Genomic DNA, 23,264 nt, shown 5'->3' on the forward strand with positions numbered 1-23,264 from the left:
TTGTTACAGTACTTTTGACAATAAACATAAGGGATCTTAAGACATACAGAGGTATAAAACATCTTTAACACTTTTACCTTCATCCCTTGAGGAAAAGTGTTAATTTAATTAATGAATCATTTAGATTGCTTAGAACATGACTACCTGGATTTAGTCCCTACTTCATTATTTGAATATCTATGGAGAACATGATTTCAAATGTACAGAGATCATTTGAACTTATAATATATACATACATTTTAACTTACAAAACCACAATTTCACATTACTCTGAGAATGAGGGAGTGTATTTTTTACTATAGAATTGTGATTCAAACTGATTGTACTGTAAACCAGCTTTGTATTTGAACATGGAAAGCTACTTCAATGCTTGTCCATTTACCCTAGAGTTTGTACATGTCAAAGTGAAGTTTTTGATTCATACATCATTGGATGAAAGGTTTATCAAGTTACTATTGTTGGGGCAATTACAAGGAGCAAGGCTGTTGGTGTCAGTAAATCTAGGTTCCATCAACAAAAACTAACCAAATACAGTCAATTATACCGTTTGAGGACAACAGGAGTTTAAAATAACAGTAAGGCCACTTGCATGATATTCCAGACAAGAGCTTTTTTTCTAGAACCTTGGTATTACTTCTAGTTTCAGAATATTAAATAGTCTAAATTACAGTGTAAATCTCTGAAGAAAAACAGAAGCAAATCTGTCTGGAGTCTAATCATCACTGACTGCTCCTTGTCCTCCAGCTTAACATTGCTGCTGCTGCTAAGTTGCTTCAGTTGTGTCCGACTCTGTGCGACCCCATGGACGGCAGCCCACCAGGCTCCCCCGTCCCTGGGATTCTCCAGGCAAGAACACTGGAGTGGGTTGCTATTTCCTTCTCCAATGCATGAAAGTGAAAAGTGAAAGTGAAGTCACTCAGTCGTGTCCGACTCTTAGCGACCCCATGGACTGCAGCCTACCAGGCTCCTCGGTCCATGGGATTTTCCAGGCAAGAGTACTGGAGTGGGTTGCCATTTCCTTCTCCATAACATTGCTATCATTTAGGGAATTTTATCTGCCCTCCAATTTACACAGAGGTAAATTGGCAGGAAAATGTACATATCAGAGAATTATTATGGAAACTATGAGCAGTTGATTCTGTGTGATTTTTTTTGCTATCAAATGTCTGCTTTCTCTCACAATTAAAAAAATCATAGATTAATATTAAAATATACTAATATAGATATTAACTCTTTCAACTTGCAGTGAGTGTAATGGGTGTGGTTTGGAGAAAGAGAGTTAGAGACATGACACAATTCCAGGATTTTACCCTTCTCAAATCTGCAGGTTCTTATCTGCACATGATGATACATGTGCAGAGTGAGACCCTGGGAGGTCCTGATCCATTAGGGGAGAAAAAGGGGATTTAAATACATTCCCATTCTGAGCTTATAAGACTATTTGAAAAGATTTTCACCAACTGGGAATTTTCTAAATAACACTCAGTTAACCTGAAAATTAAGCTTAACTGAAAATTCACATTTGTCTAAAGAGTATGGTAACTAAGTTTTCATTGTAAAATGATGGTAAAGTGTTTTAAATGTATGACTCTATAGTCACTGAGTGTAATATTTAGAAAACTATTCAAGTGGTGGGTAAATTTTTTTATGACATATTAGACTATGTGTCTTAGGGCTGTGTGCTACTCAGTTGTTACCATTGTTTTTGTATTAAATTAAACAATTTTATTTTGAAAACACCTTGATTCTTCAAGATCAGTACAGATAATAAATACTATTTTCCAGAATACTAAATTGTCCCTAAGGATCATATTGTTGGTATGGCCTCAGACTGTCAGCTGTTAGTTATATTTGTATATGATCAGATCTAGTTATATGTATATGTATATGATCAGATCTGGTTATTTAGTCTGAACTGGAAGCAAGGGGATGGTTAAGAGAGCTTGAAAGCAAACAATGAGAATTAGTAACTAGTGGGCAAGTCTAAACATAGGCAAAAGGTACCCTTGTTGACTTAAATCAAAGAAGCTTGACACTCCTTTATGTACCAGCTTTTTCTCAAAAGAGCGGTAGATATTTGAGAAAAAATAATGAGAGGTACAATTCTATAAGTTAATATTGATTGAAATATTAGTCTTTGATAGTTATTTTAACATTAAAATGAATATTTAGCAGGCAAAATATGAAACAGAAAATGTCTTTTAAGCTGGTACTCTCTCAAGCAGCAATTGCAATACCTGGTGGGACAAGAATTTATGCCTTATAACATTGTTTTATAAGAAATATTTACCAGCCAGATTTCTACATCTTGTAGTTTCATGTAATAAGTATGGAAAATTTATAGACTTTCTATCCTCATACAGCAAATAAGGGCCTTCTTGGTGACTCAGTGGTAAAAAATCTGCCAGCCAAAGCAGGAGATACAGGTTTGATCCCTGGGTTGGGAATATCCCCTGGAGAAGGGAATGACATCCCACTCTATACTGAGGCGCAGAAGGCTGAATTACTTGCTCAACCTCAGACAGCTAAAACGTGTTGGAATTTTTTGAATGAAGTTCCTAATCCTGGCTTCCAATTCCATGCCCTTTATTTCTGCACCACAGTGCCTCTTAGGTTTGGTGCAAATTTGCCAAGAAATCAGGAAAAGGGAAGGAGTCTGAAGTTCTGCAATAGTTTTAAAAACTTTTTTTCTGAAAGATTCTGTAAAAATGCTAATGTGATGTAGATTCACTATGTGTACTGTGTTTCTTTCCTTCATGAGGTTAAATGAAACTCTAGAAAATAGGAATTGAAATACCTTGATATTGCAACATAAAGTTTTTTTCAGAAAAACGTATCAAAAACTTGTTGACTATATAAAGTACATTAATAACCTTTGTAAATTTTCTTAGTAAATAGTTGCCAACATTCTTAAAATCCTTTTAAAAAGGATTGGAAATATTTTCATCACCTTATTACCTGCACAGTTAATAAAAGTCAGTAAAAATATTATTTTTTACCTTTTACCTGCCAAATGGTTTTGGCCTGACTGATTTTCCTAGAATGCCTTAGACTACTGTGTAATATGGTTACTGGCTTATTCTTTATCCAAGAAGATAGATATCAATCAAATATACATCACTGAATAGAAAGAGAGTCTGCTTCTGTTGGAGAGATATTTGAAGGGGGGCTAAAGTGATAGTAATACCCTTGGCATTTTAAGCATTAGAGTTTGGTTTTAGAGAATTCAAGAATAAGGGTAAGGTCTTCAAGGATTTAGCTGGAGATTTGGAGTACATAATAAAGACTAGCACGTGAAATTATTTGTGATATAGTGTTCACTATAGTGATGCTCTTGGGAGATATAATTTAAAACATTCTACAGTCTATTATATATTGGACAGACAGTGGGAGCTTAGATTGGTATTTTCAAAATTCTAGAATCCTAGAATTCTAGAAAGAAGCAACAGATTTCAAGGATTTAATGATATTGGCCTAATCAAAAAGTAACCGTAACTGTGAATCTATATAGAAATATATATCATGTTGAAAATTGAGATCCTCTTTGGTTCCGTTGCCCATTTCTTCTACATCATTAATTTTTCAGTTCTCTAGACCTGAAACCACGCCTTTAGTTTTTTCTCTTTGGTTTCAATCAGTATATCAACAACACCTACCAATTTTTTTCCTGTATTATGTTTTAGAAAAAACTTATCTTTTAGTTTTATTTTCTTATTTTTTTATACTGACATAGACTGTTCTCACTGTACATCTGGAACTTCTTTTACCATCTTCTAGTCATACCTCCTTCTATCCACAGTCATTTTCCCTTTCTAGTCCTATTGAAAGGTATTTTTGCATACACTTCATTTCTTCCATGTGCTCAAATACCTGTGGTGACAAGTCCAAAGATTCCTGCCTGACATTCAGGGCTTTCTTACAGATCTCTTTCCCCTTGTCTCATTGGTCCAAGAGAGCACACACATCTGAGCAACTACATCTCTGTTTGGCATTCATTTCTGGACCCATAAATCCTAATTAAACTCAACCACCTTCAATGAGTCTTGCATTTAAAATACTTGAAGTTTTATTTGTTTCCTGGATTATATGTTACTGATGATATCTTTTGGAGAGTGTAATGTAGATATGACCAGGAGTTCCAGAGAATTATGAGCAGTGTTACAATGATATTCTTTTTCTTTCATTTTAAATCATTAAACTTTTCCAACTATTTCCTATATTTCTATAAAGTTTCTCCCTTCTTTCTGTGAGAGGTAATTCAGAGAAAAATTTAATTTTAATTAACCAATAAGGGTTAATTAAATCAATGTGAACAATGTCTTTCTCCTGATGAAATTGATAGGTCAGCTATAGCTTCTTTATCCTTATGGACTCAGGAAGTTGGAAGTGTTGAAGTTGTGTCACAATTTCTTTTCTATAGCCAATAAAACACATTTTAATAGCATCATGAGCCTACTGTTTCACACATGAAATGATGAAAGGTATGACCTAAATCAAATTCCTTGTGGAGGTGATGATTAGATTCAAGGGACTCGATCTGGTAGGCAAAGTGCCTGAAGAACTATGGACAGAAGTTCATGACATCATAGAGAAAGTAGTGATCAAAATCATCTCAAAGAAAAAGAAATGCGGGCAAAGTGGTTGTCTGAGGAGCCTTTAAAAATAGCTGAGGAAAGAGGAGAAGTGAAAAGCAAGGGAGAAAGGGAAAGATATCCCTAACTGAATGCAGAGTTCCAGAGAATAGCATGGAGAGATAATAATGTCTTCTTCAAAGAACAATGCACAGAAGAAGAGTAAAAACATAGACTGGGAAAGACTAAAGATTACTTCAAGAAAATTGGAGACATCAAGGGAATACTTTATGCAAGCATGGACATGCTAAAAGACAGAAATTGTAAGGACCTAACAGAAGCAGAAGATATTAAGAAGAGGTGGCAAGAATATACAGAAGAACTATACAAAAATGTTTTAAAACCCAGGATAACCACGATGGTGTGGTCACTCACCTAGAGCAGACATCCTGGAATGTGAAGTCAAGTGGGCTTTAGGAAACATTACTACCAACAAAGTTAGTGGAGGTGATGGCATTCCAGCTAAGCTACTTATCCTCATCAATCCTAAAAGATGCTGTTATGTTAAAGTGCTATGCTAAATATCTCAAAAAATTTGGAAATCTCAACAGTGGATACAGGACTGGAAAAGATCAATTTTCAACAAAGAAAACTATAAGGAAGGTGAAAAGACAGCCTTCAGAATGGGAGAAAATAATAGCAAATGAAGCAACTGACAAACAACTAATCTCAAAAATATACAAGCAACTCCTGCAGCTCAATTCTGGAAAAATAAATGACCCAATCAAAAAATGGGCCAAAGAACTAAATAGACATTTCTCCAAAGAAGACATACAGATGGCTAACAAACACATGAAAAGATGCTCAACATCACTCATTATCAGAGAAATGTAAATCAAAACCACAATGAGGTACTATTTCACGCCAGTCAGAATGGCTGCGATCCAAAAGTCTGCAAGCAATAAATGCTGGAGAGGGTGTGGAGAAAAGGGAACCCTCTTACACTGTTGGTGGGAATGCAAACTAGTACAGCCACTATGGAGAACAGTGTGGAGATTCCTTAAAAAAAAACTGGAAATAGAACTGCCTTATGACCCAGCAGTCCCACTGCTGGGCATACACACCGAGGAAACCAGAATTGAAAGAGACAAGTGTACCCCAATGTTCATCACAGCACTGTTTATAATAGCCAGGACATGGAAGCCACCTAGATGTCCATCAGCAGATGAATGGATAAGAAAGCTGTGGTACATATACACAATGGAGTATTCCTCAGCCATTAAAAAGAATACATTTGAATCAGTTCTAAAGAACTGGATGAAACTGGAGCCTATTATACAGAGTGAAGTAAGCCAGGAAAAAAAAAAAAAAACACCAATACAGTATACTAACACATATATATGGAATTTAGAAAGATGGTAACAACAACCCTGTATGTGAGACAGCAAAAGAGACACAGATGTATAGAACAGTCTTTTGGACTCTGTGGGAGAGGGCGAGGGTGGGATGATTTGGGAGAATGACATTGAAACATGTATAGTATCATAGAAGAAACGAATTGCCATTCCAGGTTTGATGCAGGATACAGGATGCTTAGGGCTGGTGCACTGGGGTGACCCAGAGGGATGGTACAGGGAGGGAGGTGGGAGGGGGATTCAGGATGGGGAACACGTGTACACCCATGGCAGATTCATGTTGATATATGGCAAAACCAATACAATATTGTAAAGTAATTAGCCTCCAATTAAAATAAATTAATTTAAATAAAAAAATCAGTTTTCAGTCCAATCCCAAAGAAGAGCAATGCCAAAGAATGTTCAAACTAGTGGACAATTGCGCTCATTTCACATGCTAGCAAGGATATGTTCAAAATCCTTCAAGCTAGGCTTTAGCAGTATGTGAATTGAAAACTTCCAGATGTACAAGCTGGGTTTCAAAGAGGCAGAGGATCCAGAGATCAAATTGCCAACATTGCTTGGATCATGGGGAAAGCAAGGAAGTTCCAGAAAAACATCTACTTCTTCTTCTTTGACTATGCTAAAGCCTTTCACTGTGTGCATCATAACAAACTTTGAACAATTCTTAAAGGGATAGGAATACCCTTACCTTACCTGTATCCTGAAAAACTTGTATGCAAGTCAGGAAGCTGGAACAATTTATTCATTCAAAATTCAGAAATGAGTATGACAAGGCTGTATATTGTCACCCTATTTATTTAACTTATATGCAGAGTACATCATGCACAATGCCAGGCTGGATAAATCACAAGCTGGAATCAAGGTTGCTTGGAGAAGTATCAACCACCTCAGATATGCAAATGATACTACTCTAATGGCAGAAAGTGAAGAGGAACTAAAGAGCCTTTTGATGAGGTTGAAAGAGGAGAAGGAAAAAGCTGGCTTAAAACTCAACATTCAAAAATCTAAGTTATGGCATCTGGTCCCATCACTTTATGGCAAATAGAAGGGGAAAAAATGGAAGCAGTGACAAATTTTATTTTCTTGGGCTGCAAAATAACTGTGGATGGTGACTGCAGCCATGAAATGAAAATACCTTTGCTTCTTGGAAGGAAAGCTATGGCAAATTTAAACAGCATACTAGAAAGCAAAGACATCACTTTGCCCCAAAGTCCATATAGTCAAAGGTACTGCTGTTTCCAGTCGTCATGTACAGATGTGAGAATTTGACTATAAAAAAGGCTGAGCACTGAAGAGTTGATGCTTGCGTATTGTGGTGCTGGAGAAGAGTCTTTCTTGAGAGTCCTTTGAACAGCAAGGAGATCAAATCAGCCACTCCTCAAGAAACTCAACCCTGAATCCTCACTGGAAGGACCTTTGCTGAAGCTCCAATACTTTGGGAATCTGATGCGAAGAGCTGACTCATTGAAAAAGACCCTGATGCTGGGAAAGATTGAGGGCAGGAGGATAAGGGGGTAACAGAATTTGAGATGGTTGGGTGGCATCATTGACACGATGGACATGAGTTTGAGCAAAATCTGGGAGATAGTGAAGGACAGGGAAGCCTGGTTTGCTGCAGTCCGTGGGGTTGCAAAGAGTTGAACACGACTGAATGACTGAACTGAACAGAAGTGCAAATTGGACTTTTTGAGGCCATAAAATGAGCAATCACTCACAACAGTGTAGCCGAAGTAGTCAGGAGAGTTTAATTTCTGTATTCCTGTCCACTTAGCACCTTGATACACTTGCACACACATACAAACAAGAGCGTGTGTGCACACACACATACACAAACACACACAACCCTATTTCCTTAGTTTTATAGCCTCACTTCAAGAGGTTTCTCTCTTTCTGATTAGATACTCATAATCCATTCAGCCTATTTGTGAAGTTCACAAGTTGATTCCCTCTTGCTCTTTCTCTTGTCTTCTCTGTCTTCAACTAGACAATGAAAACAAAGATACAGTAGAAGTCATTTTATTATTGGTTTCATGCACCAGCTGCCAGATGTTTTAGCTTGTTCATTTATATAACCCTCTGGGCAACTTTTTAAAAGTACTTTTCTTTGACCATCTGTTAAATACATTTGCTTTAATAATTAAAGGCTCACCATCGTCTTTCAAAGAAACATAAATGCTACTGTTGCAGTTGGGATATCAACATTTTGAATTCAAATACAGTTTTTATTCTATTAATCAGTATCAAATCAATGCCTTGGGATACTAGTACTGCATGCCTCCCCTCCTGCCACCACCCCTGACCCCAGCCCCTGCTCCACCCAACAGTTTTTGCTAAGGGGAAAAGTTCCTTAATATTTATAACTTAAGCTTTCTGTTTAAGGTCTTATTTACCCCTCACCTTTTGCTTCTGAATATTAGGGATTGATACTCAAACCTGTTAATATCTCATTTTTATGAATACACAATTTTTAAACATATATTCAAGAAGGCACTTTAGGCAAAGTACTCTTAAGACCACCCATTGCTATGAATGCAGAGATTTTTCTAGAGAGACTCAAGCTCATGGATTCTAATGTGGAGGTATTATTTACAAGTCAGTGTCCCTCAATCTGTCCTTTTCTTATTTGAAGGCTTTCTCATGTACTGACAGAATCTGGGAACAAACCTTCTACTCAGACTCTTGTCATCTTGGAGTGCTGTTAAAATTAACATGCTTTGCCACTAAGCTTGTGAGTGATGCTGTATCTTAGATTTCTTAATATGATAGATATCTACATTTTGTGTTATTAACTCAAGATGTGTAGGTTTTTAACCTTTAGTATTGGAGGTGTGTTTATTGAGTGATAACCAAAAGACATCAAAGCATTGTTATGAATGGTGACCCCACAGCTTAATTCAAATGTGAAAATGAGTACAGCCTCAGTTTGAACCCTTCTTTAAAGCTATGAGTAGGTTCAAATATTCCAGTGATTTTTTTCACTGCTTACAAATTTTTTTAAAGAAAATCTTGTTTATAAAACCTTTTGTCTTTTGTCTCTAGTATGTACCAGTCCTATAGAGTTAAAAAGATATAGATTTAAAAAGGTATTTTGTGCCACCTTTATACTATTATCAATGCATTTAATTTTTTACAGAATTATTTGTTCAGCCCTTTACCTCATTGCTCTAAAATTCACATTTACTAAATTTGATATGAGGAAAATTGTAGTATATTTTAGATTTTTGAGGTAGAGGTAAGGTTTTCTTTTTGTGAAATCTAACAAAACAGTTTTCTTCAAAATGGAGTAAAGGAAATGTTCCCTTAATAGTGAGGACATAATTAGCTTCTGTGAACCTGATAATTTGGACTTTGTTTAAAAAAGCATTTCCATCTTTAATATTTTTGCCATTACAGACACAGCTTTATTCTGGTCAGCTTTGGACTCTAGCCCTGTTAATTTTTTTAATGGAAAAAACATAAAATAGAAAAGAGCAAGTTGACTTTTTCAAGGTAATTCATTAAACATTCTTACACATCAAATTAATGTCAACTTAAGGTGTTAAGTTTGAATGGGAAGCGTCATTTTTTAAAAATATAAATTTATTTGTTTTCATTGGAGGTTAATTACTTTACAGTATTGTGTTGGTTTTGCCATACATCAACATGAATCTGCCACAGGTATACATGTTTTCCCCATCTTGAACCCCCCTCCCTCCTCCCTCCCCGTACTATTATACAGAGTGAAGTAAGCCAGAAAGGAAGCTTCATTTTTACAGTTATCTTTGTTTTTCTGTGAATCTTCTCATCATATTTCTTTTGCATCTCATGCAGCATAATCATTTTTAGAAGCATAACCAGAATCTAATAAATTGTGGAAGCTAAGCTGAACAGTGGTGCTCTGAGGTGGTTTTCTCTGTATATTCTTAGTTATATTAACTTGTCTGTATTATATTTACTCAGTATTTTTATTAATGCATAGCATTTATTATTTTTATTATGTACAAACAAGATTACAAATCATTTTGCATTTGGTTCTGTTTTAGTTCTAAGAAATAGGCACAAAAACTATTTCCTGACTTTTAGAGCTTTGAAATGCCTGAGCACACAATGTATTACAAAACAGAAACAATCTGAGCTCTCTATAAGGAAATGTGTAGGTAAATGTTCCTCTTATAGAAGCCACTACAATTATAGGATCAGGCGAAAAAAAGTAATGCTCTTATCTTTAGAGTAAGATTCTATGTTGTGACATTCATCATATATTTAAATACATTAGAACAGAATAATATTATTTTTGCTAAACTTTTCCATGTTTTTTCCAAACACGTAGCCTTAATAAGGTAATGCTTGGGTATTACCTCTGTGTTTTTAAATTCATTCTTTATTCACCTGCAAATCAAAGGAAGAAACTGAATTGCTATACCTATGTACGCTTGATTAAATGGAGCGAACCAATGAAAGGATGCCAGTAAATATCCTGTTTATGTATTTCTGTATTTTCTTTTCCTCTGAATACCCATCAGACAAATGTATTGATAGCAATCTTCTCCCCTTTATTCCAAAACAAAGGTCTTAGAGACAGATAAAGTGAAATCTGAGTGGAGTTTTTAAGGATGGTTAGGAATTTGCTGGGTATGTGTGTATGCATGTGTGTGTGTATTGGAGGTGGGTATTATAGGCAGCGAAGACACCAGAGTTATGGGTTGCTCTCTTCTTCACAACCTATTTTATCTTTTCTCATTCTTCCTGTCACCTCCCCTCCTACCTCACCCCTGTTTTTCCCCTACAGAGTTTTGTTTCAGATTATGAGTTGAATAAACTCTGGTGTAGTGTATTATTTAATATTTGCTTAACACCAATATTTCTGTGTAGAAATGATTCTACTGACAAGTTGGATAACCTCTAAGAAATATAAATTAATAGAAACATACAATCTTCCAAGACTCTTTATGAAGAAATAGAAAATCTGAATAGATTGATTACTAATAAGGAGATTAAAACAGTAGTTGAAAAGCTCCCAGCCAACAAAAGCCAAAGACCAGATAGCCTCACTGATGAATTTCCCAAAACATTAAAAGAAGATTTAAGACCAATCCTTCTCACATTCTTACAAAAAATATTGAGGTGGAGAGAAACCTTCCAAACACATTTTATGAAACATTACCCTGATACCAGAAGCAGACAAGGAGACCACAATAAAAGAAAGTTACAGTCCAGTATCCTTGATGAACATGATGCAAAAGTCTCCAGCAAAATACTAACAAACCTAATCCAAAAATGCATTAGAATAATAATACACCATGAAGAAGTGATATTTATTCCAGGGATGCAGGATGGTTTAAAATCTACAAATTAATTAGTGTGATTAAAAAAATGAAGGAGTCTTTAGGGTTTTCTATGTAGAGGATCATGTCATCTCTAAACAGTGAGAGTTTTACTTCTTTTCCAATTTGGATTCCTTTTATTTCTTTTTCTGCTCTGATTGCTGTGGCCAAAACTTTCAAAAATTTTTTTTAAAAAATGAAGGATACAAATATATGATCATCTCAATAGATACATAAAAAGCTTTTGACAAAATTCAACATGCGTTTGTAGTAAGAACTCTCCACAGAGTGGTCATAGAGTCAATATACCTCAACATAATAAAGGCCATATCTGACATGTCCACAGCTAGCATCATATTCAATGATGAAAAACTAAAAGCTTTTCCTCTAAGGTCAGGAACAAGACAAAGGTACCTATTCTTGCCACTTTTATTCAAAATAGTATTGGAAGTCTTAGCCATAGCAGTTAGGCAAGAAAAAAGAAATTAAAAGGCATTTAAAATAGAAAAGAAGTAAAACTGTCACTTTTTACAGATGAAAGTGAAAGTGAAATGAAAGTTGCTCAATCATGTCTGACTCTTTGTGACCCCATGGAATATATAATCCATGGAATTCTCCAGACCAGAATGCTGGAGTGGGTAGCCTTTCTCTTCCCCAGGGGATCTTCCCAACCCAGGGATTGAGCCAAGATTTCCCACATTGCAGGCAGATTCTTTACCAGCTGAGCTACAAGAAAAGCCCAAGAATACTGGAGTTGGTAGCCTATCCCTTTTACAATGGATCTTCCCAACCCAGGGAATTGAACTGGGGTCTCCTGTATTGCAGGTGGATTCTTTACTAACTGAGCTATGAGGCAAGCCCTTCTTACAGAGATGATAGTATATAGGAAACCCTAACGATTACACCAAAGACTGGTACAACTAATGAAGGAATTCAGTAAAATTTCAGAATAGAAAATCCATGCACAGAAACCTGTGGCATTTCTATACATTCTTAACAAACTCTCAGGAAAATTAAGGAAATGATTCCATTTGCAATTCCATCAAAAAAGAATAAAATACCTAGGAAAAAGTTTAACCAAGGAGATGAAAGACCTGTATGCTGAAAACTAATGACATTAATGGAAAAAATTGAAGAGACCAAAATTGAAAAACTCTGTGCTCATAGATTGGAATAATTAATATTGTTAAAATATCCATTCTACCCAATCTATAGATATAATACAATCCTTATGAAAATATCAATGGCACATTTCACAGAACTAGAACAAATAATCATCATATTTTTATTGAACCACAGAAGACATTGAATAGCCAAAATATTCTTGAGAAAGAACAAAGCTGGATGTATTATATTACCTGGTTTCAAAGTACACTACAAAGCTACAGTAATGAAAAACAGTGTGGCACTGGTGCAAAAATGACAGTTTAGTGAAACCCAATGGGGATCTCAGAAATAAACCCACACATACATGAACATTTAATTTGTGGCACAGAAATGACAGTTTAATGGAACCCAATGGGGAGCCCAGAAATAAACCCACACATATATTGACAATCTATGATACAGGAGCAAAGGACATATAATGGAGCAAAGACAGTCTCTTAAATGGTGTTGGGAAAACTATATATTGTAAAAGGACAGCTGTCCTTTTATAACATACACAAAAATTAATTCAAATGGACTAAAGACTTGAATGTAAGTCCTGAAACCATAAAGTTCTTAGAGGAAAATCTAGGTGATAACCACATTTACTTCAATCTGAGAGATAATTTTGTGAATTTGAATTCAAAGGCAAGGGAAGCAAAAGCAAGAATAAGCAAGTGGGACTATATCAGGCTAAAAAACCTGTATAGCCAATAAAAGGATCATCAAAATTTCTGGAAATTTTCCAATCAAGAGGTTCCAAATAAAACTAATTGTCTAGAGAAGAAGTGAAAAAAAAACTATAATGTTCTTGATGAATGACAGCTTATTTTTACTTACATTCAGGGTTATCCCTGGTCACTCAGACAGTAAAAAATCTGCCTACAATACAGGAGACCCAGGTTCAGTCCGTGGGTCAGGAAGACCCCTTGAATAAGGGAATGGCTACCCATTCCAGTATTCTTGCCTTGCAAATTCCATGGACAGAGGAACCTGACAGGCTACAGTCCATGGGGTCGCAAAAAGTTGGACAAAACTGGGCAACTAACACTTTCACTTTTCACTTTCACTTTTTCAGGGTTAAAAGAAAGATCTAAAATTCTGTGGGATAGATGATGAGATTACAACATTCCTATAACCTCACTTAGTGTTATGCTTAGTTCTAGTTACCATATTTTTAAATGGTATTTTAATTAATTAATTTTATTTTAATATAAATTTATTTATTTTAATTGGAGGTTAATTACTTTACAATATTGTATTGGTTTTGCCATACATCAACATGAATCTGCCACAGGTATACACGTGTTCCCCATCCTGAACACCCCTCCCTCCTCCCTCCCCGTACCATCCCTCTAGGTCATACCATATTTTTAAAAAAGGTGTAGCATTGGAAAAATGGAATTAGATTGACTTTAGAGCTACCAGATATTAGCTGTGAAGACAAAATAGAACCCAGAACAGAATAGAATTATGACTTTCTATAATCTTTAAAGAGAATAGTTGAAGAAGATTTAATTGAAAATAAACTCACTTCAACATAATGTCAGCTCTGTTTTTTTTTTTTTTTGGCTCCACTGGGTCTTACTTGTAGCATTTGGAATCTAGTTCCCTGACCAAGGATAGAACCTGGGCCCCCTGCATTGGGAGCGTAGAATTTTAGCCACTGGACCAACAAGAGAGTCCCAATTCTGTTTTTATTACAATACATATAATTGTAAAAGAGATGTATAAATTCAGTGGAAGTGAAATTTGCTGAAACAAACTATCTGTACTCCTCAGGATTTCAAGTCAATTTTTCTGTAGCATCAAACAGAACAATGCTCTACTGATTTATTTTGTGAGGTAAAATGTCTGAAGCATTTTCCTTCAGTACTTTTCTGGAACATAGAAAGGATATGTCCCTTAGCTGAATGCCACTGACAGGCATCACAATAACTTTTTATGAATTAAAGAAATATGTCTCCGGAGTGGCAACTATGTTGCAATAGCTACTAATTTCTCAGATAAGTTTTAATTTAATCTATTTTTATTTTTTATATATTTTTTAATGTTTATTTTTACTTTATTTTACTTTACAATGCTGTATTGGTTTTGCCATACATTGACATGAATCCGCTATGGGTGCACATGAGTTCCCAAACATGAACCCCCCTCCCACCTCCCACACCATATCATCTCTCTGGATCATCCCCGTACACCAGCCCCAAGCATCCTGTATCCTGCATCAAACATAGACTGGCGATTCATTTCTTATTTGATAGTATACATGTTTCAATGCCATTCTCCCAAATCATTCCACCCTCTCCCTCTCCCTCAGAGTCCAAAAGTCTGCTCTACACATCTGTGTTTCTTATGCTGTCTCACATACAGGGTTGTCATTATCATCTTTCTAAATTCCATATATATGTGTTAGTATACTGTATTGGTGATTTTCTTTCTGGTTTACTTCACTCTGTATAATCGGCTCCAGTTTCATCCATCTCATCAGAACTGATTCAAATGTATTCTTTTTAACAGCTGAGTAATACTCCATTGTGTATATGTACCACAGCTTTCTTTTTTTTTTTTTTTCTCCTATTTATTATACACAATAAGAGCAAATAGCAGAAGGGTACAAAATTACAAATTGATATAAATTCAAGAAACAAAACATTCTCATGTAAACATATCTCTATGTCAAACTAGAAGTCATTAAAATGAGAAATAAATAACATTTTAGAAGTAAAATATTCTTTATGATATAATTAATTCCTTATCTTCTTTTATTTCCTTCTTGTATTATATGCATTTCTATTTACTGGTACAGTTTAAGAGAAACTTCCCTCTGGCATTTTAATCAAATAGAGGTCTTTTTTCTGATTTTTTTTTTAATTTTTAATTTTTTTTAAATTTTAAAATCTTTAATTCTTACATGCGTTCCCAAACATGAACCCCCCTCCCACCTCCCTCCCCACAACATCTCTCTGGGTCATCCCCATGCAACAGCCCCAAGCAAGCTGCACCCTACGTCAGACATGGACTGGCGATTCAATTCTTACATGACAGTATACATGTTAGAATTCCCATTCTCCCAAATCATCCCACCCTCTCCCTCTCCCTCTGAGTCCAAAAGTCCGGTATACACATCTGTGTCTTTTTTCCTGTCTTGCATACAGGGTCGTCATTGCCATCTTCCTAAATTCCATATATATGTGTTAGTATACTGTATTGGTGTTTTTCTTTCTGGCTTACTTCACTCTGTATAATTGGTTCCAGTTTCACCCATCTCATCAGAACTGATTCAAATGAATTCTTTTTAATGGCTGAGTAATACTCCATTGTGTATATGTACCACAGCTTTCTTATCCATTCATCTGCTGATGGACATCTAGGTTGTTTCCATGTCCTGGCTATTATAAACAGTGCTGCGATGAACATTGGGGTACATGTGTCTCTTTCAATTCTGGTTTCCTCGGTGTGTATGCCCAGAAGTGGGATTGCTGGGTCATAAGGTAGTTCTATTTGCAATTTTTTAAGGAATCTCCACACTGTTCTCCATAGTGGCTGTACCAGTTTGCATTCCCACCAACAGTGTAGGAGGGTTCCCTTTTCTCCACACCCTCTCCAGCATTTATTGCTTGCAGATTTTTGGATCGCAGCCATTCTGACTGGTGTGAAGTGGTACCTCATTGTGGTTTTGATTTGCATTTCTCTAATAATGAGTGATGTTGAGCATCTTTTCATGTGGTTGTTAGCCATCCGTATGTCTTCTTTGGAGAAATGTCTCTTTAGTTCTTTGGCCCATTTTTTGATTGGGTCGTTTATTTTTCTGGAATTGAGCTGCAGAAGTTGCTTGTATATTTTTGAGATTAGTTGTTTGTCAGTTGCTTCATTTGCTATTATTTTCTCCCATTCAGAAGGCTGTCTTTTCACCTTGCTTATATTTTCCTTTGTTGTACAGAAGCTTTTAATTTTAATTAAATCCCATTTGTTTATTTTTGCTTTTATTTCCAGAATTCTGGGAGGTGGATCATAGAGGATCCTGCTGTGATTTATGTCTGAGAGTGTTTTGCCTATGTTCTCCTCTAGGAGTTTTATAGTTTCTGATCTTACATTTAGATCTTTAATCCATTTTGAGTTTATTTTTGTGTACGGTGATAGAAAGTGATCTAGTTTCATTCTTTTACAAGTGGTTAACCAGTTTTCCCAGCACCACTTGTTAAAGAGATTGTCTTTACTCCATTGTATATTCTTGCCTCCTTTGTCAAAGATAAGGTGTCCATATGTGTGTGGATTTATCTCTGGGCTTTCTATTTTGTTCCATTGATCTATATGTCTGTCTTTGTGCCAGTACCATACTGTCTTGATGACTGTGGCTTTGTAGTAGAGCCTGAAGTCAGGCAAGTTGATTCCTCCAGTTCCATTCTTCTTTCTCAAGATTGCTTTGGCTATTCGAGGTTTTTTTGTATTTCCATACAAATCTTGAAATTATTTGTTCTAGTTCTGTGAAAAATGTGGCTGGTAGCTTGATAGGGATTGCATTGAATCTGTAAATTGCTTCAGATAGTATACTCATTTTCACTATATTGATTCTTGCGGTCCATGAACATGGTATATTTCTCCATCTATTAGTGTCCTCTTTGATTTCTTTCATCAGTGTTTTATAGTTTTCTATATATAGGTCTTTAGTTTCTTTAGGTAGATATATTCCTAAGTATTTTATTCTTTTCGTTGCAATGGTGAATGGAATTGTTTCCTTAATTTCTTTTTCTACTTTCTCATTATTCGTGTATAGGAATGCAAGGGATTTCTGTGTGTTGATTTTATATCCTGCAACTTTACTGTATTCATTGATTAGCTCTAGTAATTTTCTGGTGGAGTCTTTAGGGTTTTCCATGTAGAGGATCATGTCATCTGCAAACAGTGAGAGTTTTACTTCTTCTTTTCCAATTTGGATTCCTTTTATTTCTTTGCTGCTCTGATTGCTGTGGCCAAAACTTCCAGAACTATGTTGAATAGTAGCGGTGAAAGTGGACACCCTTGTCTTGTTCCTGACTTTAGGGGAAATGCTTTCAATTTTTCACCATTGAGGATAATGTTTGCTATGGGTTTGCCATAGATAGCTTTTATTATGTTGAGGTATGTTCCTTCTATTCCTGCTTTCTGGAGAGTTTTTATCATAAATGGATGTTGAATTTTGTCAAAGGCCTTCTCTGCATCTATTGAGATAATCATATGGTTTTTATTTTTCAATTTGTTAATGTGGTGAATTACATTGATTGATTTGTGGATATTGAAGAATCCTTGCATCCCTGGGATAAAGCCCACTTGGTCATGGTGTATGATCTTTTTAATGTGTTGTTGGATTCTGATTGCTAGAATTTTGTTGAGGATTTTTGCATCTATGTTCATCAGTGATATTGGCCTGTAGTTTTCCTTTTTTGTGACATCTTTGTCAGGTTTTGGTATTAGGGTGATAGTGGCCTCATAGAATGAGTTTGGAAGTTTACCTTCCTCTGCAATTTTCTGGAAGAGTTTGAGGAGGATAGGTGTTAGCTCTTCTCGAAGTTTTTGGTAGAATTCAGCTGTGAAGCCGTCTGGACCTGGGCTTTTGTTTGCTGGAAGATTTCTGATTACAGTTTCAATTTCCGTGCTTGTGATGGGTCTGTTAAGATTTTCTATCTCTTCCTGGTTCAGTTTTGGAAAATTGTACTTTTCTAAGAATTTGTCCATTTCTTCCACGTTGTCCATTTTATTGGCATACAACTGCTGATAGTAGTCTCTTATGATCCTTTGTATTTCTGTGTTGTCTGTTGTGATCTCTCCATTTTCATTTCTAATTTTATTGATTTGATTTTTCTCTCTTTGCTTCTTGATGAGTCTGGCTAATGGTTTGTCAATTTTATTTATCCTTTCAAAGAACCAGCTTTTGGCTTTGTTGATTTTTGCTATGGTCTCTTTTGTTTCTTTTGCATTTATTTCTGCCCTAATTTTTAAGATTTCTTTCCTTCTACTAACTCTGGGGTTCTCCAACTCTTCCTTTTCTAGTTGCTTTAGTTGCAGAGTTAGGTTATTTATTTGACTTTTTTCTTGTTTCTTGAGGTATGCCTGTATTGCTATGAACTTTCCTCTTAGCACTGCTTTTATAGTGTCCCACAGGTTTTGAGTTGTTGTGTTTTCATTTTCATTAGTTTCTATGCATATTTTGATTTCTTTTTTGATTTCTTCTGTGATTTGTTGGTTATTCAGAAGTGTGTTGTTCAACCTCCATATTTTGGAAGTTTTAATAGTTTTTCTCCTGTAATTGAGACCTAATCTTAATGCATTATGGTCAGAAAAGATGCTTGGAATGATTTCGATTTTTTTGAATTTATCAAGTTTAGATTTATGGCCCAGGATGTGATCTATCCTCGAGAAGGTTCCATGAGCACTTGAAAAAAAAGTGAAATTCATTGTTTTGGTGTGAAATGTCCTATAGCTATCAATTAGGTCTAACTGATCTAATGTATCATTTAAAGTTTGCGTTTCTTTGTTAATTTTCTGTTTAGTTGATCTGTCCATAGGTGTGAGTGGGGTATTAAAGTCTCCCACTATTATTGTGTTATTGTTGATTTCCCCTTTCATACTTGTTAGCATTTGTCTTACATATTGCGGGGCTCCTATATTGGGGGCATATATATTTATAATTGTTATATCTTCTTCTTGGATTGTTCCTTTGATCATTATGTAGTGGCCTTCTTTGTCTCTTTTCACAGCCTTTGTTTTAAAGTCTATTTTATCGGATATGAGTATTGCCACTCCTGCTTTCTTTTGGTCTCTATTTGCGTGGTATATCTTTTTCCAGCCCTTCACTTTCAGTCTGTATGTGTCCCTTGTTTTGAGGTGGGTCTCTTGTAAGCAGCATATAGAGGGGTCTTGTTTTTGTATCCATTCGGCCAGTGTTTGTCTTTTGGTTGGGGCGTTCAACCCATTTACGTTTAAGGTAATTATTGATAAGTGTGATCCCGTTACCATTTACTTTATTGTTTTGGGTTTGAGTTTATACACCCTTTTCGTGTTTCCTGTCTAGAGAATATCCTTTAGAATTTGTTGGAGAGCTGGTTTGGTGGTGCTGAATTCTCTCAGCTTTTGCTTGTCTGTAAAGCTTTTGATTTCTCCTTCATATTTGAATGAGATCCTTGCTGGGTACAGTATTCTGGGCTGTAGGTTATTGTCTTTCATCACTTTAAGTATGTCTTGCCATTCCCTCCTGGCCTGAAGAGTTTCTATTGAAAGATCAGCTGTTATCCTAATGGGAATCCCCTTGTGTGTTATTTGTTGTTTTTCCCTTGCTGCTTTTAATATTTGTTCTTTGTGTTTGATCTTTGTTAATTTGATTAATATGTGTCTTGGGGTGTTTCGCCTTGGGCTTATCCTATTTGGAACTCTTTGTGTTTCTTGGACTTGGGTGATTATTTCCTTCCCCATTTTAGGGAAGTTTTCAACTATTATCTCCTCAAGGATTTTCTCATGATCTTTCTTTCTGTCTTCTTCTTCTGGGACTCCTATAATTCGAATGTTGGAGCGTTTCATATTGTCCTGGAGGTCTCTGAGATTGTCCTCATTTCTTTTAATTCGTTGTTCTTGTTTCCTCTCTGATTCATTTATTTCTACCATTCTATCTTCTATTTCACTAATCCTATCTTCTGCCTCCATTATTCTACTAATTGTTGCCTCCAGAGTGTTTCTGATCTCATTTATTGCATTATTCATTATATTTTGACTCTTTTTTATTTCTTCTAGGTCCTTGTTAAACCTTTCTTGCATCTTCTCAATCCTTGTCTCCAGGCTATTTATCTGTGATTCCATTTTGATTTCAAGATTTTGGATCATTTTCACTATCAATATTTGGAATTCCTTCTCCGGTAGATTCCCTACTTCTTCCTCTTTTGTTTGGTTTGGTGGGCAACTCTCCTGTTCCTTTACCTGCTGTGTATTCCTCTGTCTCTTCATCTTGGTTATATTGCTGCGTTTGGGGTGGCCTTTTTATATTCTGGTAATTTGTGGAGTTCTCTTTATTATGGAGCTTCCTCACTTTGGGTGGGGTTCTATCAGTGGCTTGTCAAGGTTTCCTGGTTAGGGAGGCTTGTGTTGGAGTTTTGGTGGGTGGAGCTGGGTTTCTTCTCTCTGGAGTGCAATGGAGTGACCCGTAATGGGTTACGAGACATCAAAGGTTTTGGGATAATTTTGAGCTGCCTGTATATTAAAGCTCAGGGGAGTGTTCCTGTGTTGCTGGAGAATTTGCGTGGTATGTCTTGTTTTGGAATTTGTTGGCCCTTGGGTGGAACTTGGTTTCGGTGTAGGTATGAAGGCATTAGATGGGCTCCTATTGCTTAATGTTCCCTGAATTCAAGAGTTCTCTAATGTTTTTAGGCTTTGGATTTAAGCCTCCTGCTTCTGGTTTTCAGTTTTATTTTTACAGTAGCCTCTAGACTTCTCCGTCTATACAGCACCGATGATAAAACATCTAGGTTAAAGATGAAAAGTTTCTCCACATTGAGGGACACTCAGAGAGGTTCACTGAGTTATAAGGAGAAGAGAAGATGGAGGGGGTAGTTAGAGGTAACTGGAATGAGATGCGGTGAGATCAAAAGAGAAGAGAGCAAGCTAGCCAGTAGTCACTTCCTTATGTGCGCTCTATAGTCTGGACCGCTCAGAGGTATTTACAGAGTTATACGGGGAAGAGGAGAGGGAGGAAGTAGACAGAGGTGACCAGGAGGATCAGAGAGAGGAATGAGTAGGAGAGAGACAAATCCTGCCAGTAACCTGTTCCTTAGGTGTTCTCCACCGTCTGGAACACACAGAGATTCACAGAGTTGGATAGAGGAGAGATGGGGGAGAAAAGAGACAGAGGCCACCTGGTGGAGAAAAAGGAGAGTCCAGAGGAGGAGAGAGTGGTCAAGCCAGTAATCTCGCTCTCAGGTAAACTGGGATAGTGAAGTTTGGGTTTTTAAATGTACAAAATTGACCACAAAAACCTAAGAGCAAAGATTAAAAATCTGTTTTTGAAGACAATGATCTGCTTTTCTGGTTGACTGATGTCCTCTGCCAGCCTACAGAAGTTGTTTTGTGAAGTTTGCTCGGCGTTGAAATGTTCTTTTGAGGAATTTGTGAGGGAGAAAGTGGTCTTCCCATCCTATTCCTCCGCCATCTTTCCCTCTCCCCCTACCACAGCTTTCTTATCCATTCATCTGCTGATTGACATCTAGGTGGCTTCCATGTCCTGGCTATTATAAACAGTGCTGCGATGAACATTGGGGTACATGTGTCTCTTTCAATTCTGGTTTCCTCGGTGTGTATGCCCAGCAGTGGGATTGCTGGGTCATAAGGCAGTTCTATTTGCAATTTTTTAAGGAATCTCCACACTGTTCTCCATAGTGTCTGTACTAGTTTGCATTCCCACCAAGAGTGTAAGAGGGTTCCCTTTTCTGCACACCCTCTCCAGGATTTATTGCTTGCAGACTTTTGGATCACAGCCATTCTGACTGGTATGAAGTGGTACCTCATTGTCATTTTGCATTTCTCTGATAATGAGTGATGTTGAGCATCTTTTCATGTGTTTGTTAGCCATCTCTATGTCTTCTTTGGAGAAATGTCTGTTTAGTTCTTTGGCCTATTTTTTGATTGGGTCGTTTATTTTTCTGGAATTGAGCTGCAGGAGTTGCTTGTATATTTTTGAGATGAGTTGTTTGTCAGTTGCTTCATTTGCTATTATATTCTCCCATTCAGAAGGCTGTCTTTTCACCTTGCTTAGAGTTTCCTTTGTTGTGCAGAAGCTTTTTAATTTTAATTAGATCCCATTTGTTTATTTTTGCTTTTATTTTAGGCAAGTAGTTGGCAACTCAAAAGCCAGAGGACCACAAGTTATTTGAGCTTGATGGGCTGGAGAGGTCAATTTATCCAACCCCAGTTTTACAAATAAGGATATTGGGATCTAGAAAGGGCAAGTCATTTGCTCATGGTCACACATACAGTTGTATCAGTCAGTTCAGTTGCTCAGTTGTGTCCAACTCTTCACGACACCATATGCTGCAGCATGCCAGGTTACCCTGTCCATCACCGACTCCTGGAGCTTGCTCAAACTCATGTCCATTGACTTGGTGATGACATCCAACCATTTCATCCTCTGTCGTCTCCTTCTCCTGCCTTCAATCTTTCCTAGCATCAGGGTCTTTTCCAATGAGTCAGTTCTTCTTATCAGGTGACCAGAGTATTGGAGTTTCAGACTTGGCATCAGTCCTTCCAATGAATATTCAGGATAGATTTCCTTCAGGATGGACTGGTTTGATCTCCTTGCAGTCTAAGGGACTCTCAAGAGTCTTCTCCAACACCACAGTTCAGAAGCATCAATTATTCAGTGCTCAGCTTTCTTAATTGTTCAACTCTAACATCCATACGTGATTACTGGAAGAACCTAGCTTCGACTAGGTGGACTTTGTTGGCAAGGTAATATCTTTGCTTTTTAATACACTGGTTTGTAATAGGTTTGTCTAGGTTTGTCATAGCTTTTCTACCAAAGAGCAAGCGTCTTCTGATTTCATGGCTGCAGTCACCATCTGCAGTGATTTTGGAACCAAGAAAATAAAGTCTTGTCACTGTTTCCATTGTTTCCCCATTTGCCTTAAAGTAATGGGACCAGATGCCATGATCTTTGTTTTTTGAACGTTGAGTTTTAAGCCAACTTTTTCACTCTCTTTCACTTTCATCAAGAGGCTGTTTAGTTCTTCTTCAATTTCTGCCATAAGGGTGGTGTCACCTGTATATCTCAGGTTACTAATACTTCTTTTGGCAATCTTGATTCCAGC

The sequence above is a fragment of the Capra hircus genome (assembly GCF_001704415.2).
Source record: "Capra hircus breed San Clemente chromosome X unlocalized genomic scaffold, ASM170441v1, whole genome shotgun sequence".
In the NCBI taxonomy this organism is placed as follows: domain Eukaryota; kingdom Metazoa; phylum Chordata; class Mammalia; order Artiodactyla; family Bovidae; genus Capra; species Capra hircus.